The 1,182-nt window shown below is 24.6% G+C and overlaps 1 protein-coding gene across 13 annotated transcripts in view; it reads right to left on the reverse strand.

Moving 5' to 3' along the window:
• Positions 1-1,182, reverse strand: part of LOC108693768 (disks large 1 tumor suppressor protein) — a 678,647-nt gene that overhangs the window by 605,931 nt on the left and 71,534 nt on the right. The window lies entirely within an intron of this gene.

The raw sequence follows: 1,182 nt of genomic DNA on the forward strand, positions 1-1,182 counted from the left end.
ATGAAAAAAAGATAAATCGATGATGAAAATCATAGATATTCAGTTAGTTTAGATAACATTATTTTAACTTTTCTTCACATATAAGAAATAAACATATCAGCAATACTAGCACAAATCTTAAATTTAATTTATATTAATTAGAACACAACAATGTGCGAAATACGCTCACAACATTTGTTTTTTATTCATTTGTTTATAATAAATATTTTAATATTTAAATAAAATTATACAATATTATTTGTAACAAAAAATCAATTAAAATATGTTATTATATACTAAAATATCCTCAATTTTATGCACAAATGAACCAAAAATTCTCTCATTTTTTTATTAAAAGCACTTAAAGTATGTTTTATATGTAAAATTAAAATTCTCTCTGATTAAACAACTGGTCTTATTCTATTTTCTATTATCTTCCAGGTGCTCTCATATTATTCTGGTCATATTAAATAATTACATAATTATGTTTAACAAAGATAATTTACTGAATAAAAAAAACAAGATCATTTGTACAATATTATTATCAATTAATTATTAATAATTTATTATTATCCTAAGTTCAAGTAACACCACAGACTTCTAAGTAGACTGCTGACTCAATGCAATAGAAAGAGAACCTGAGCTATCCTTGTTTTGTTTCTTGTAAACACATGCGTCCAGTCTGTGAATATATGACGTAAACTGAGCAATAATTATCTGTATGATTTATATATGTATGATTTATATATGTGTAAGCATGACAAATTAAACACGGCGCTGCCCAATCTTCAAACATGGCGGCGAAATCAGCAATCTACTTATAGAAGTCTGTGAATAACACAAATACATAAATACAAAAAATTACATAATAAGGTATTTCTTATAGATTCTTGCTTGGATTCTTGAATACTGAAAACGCCTGAGTGATACTGCAAACCAAATTTCTCCATCACATCAGTTTCGAAATAATTAACGTATAATACGCAAAAAAATAGCTTTTCTGCAACATTTGACATTTTTTGTGAAAAAGATTATCTTGAAATGTTTGATCAAAAATCATGAATGTATTGTTCATTTTCTATAAAATGCAATCTTTTTATTTCAATAATTTTTTTTAGCTATGTTACGAATGTTTTAACTATAAGATTTTTCTAAGATTGTAAATTTTTCGTTTTATGAAAATTAAATCACACACACACATAC

This window comes from Atta colombica, unplaced genomic scaffold (assembly GCF_001594045.1).
Source record: "Atta colombica isolate Treedump-2 unplaced genomic scaffold, Acol1.0 scaffold97, whole genome shotgun sequence".
NCBI lineage: Eukaryota > Metazoa > Arthropoda > Insecta > Hymenoptera > Formicidae > Atta > Atta colombica.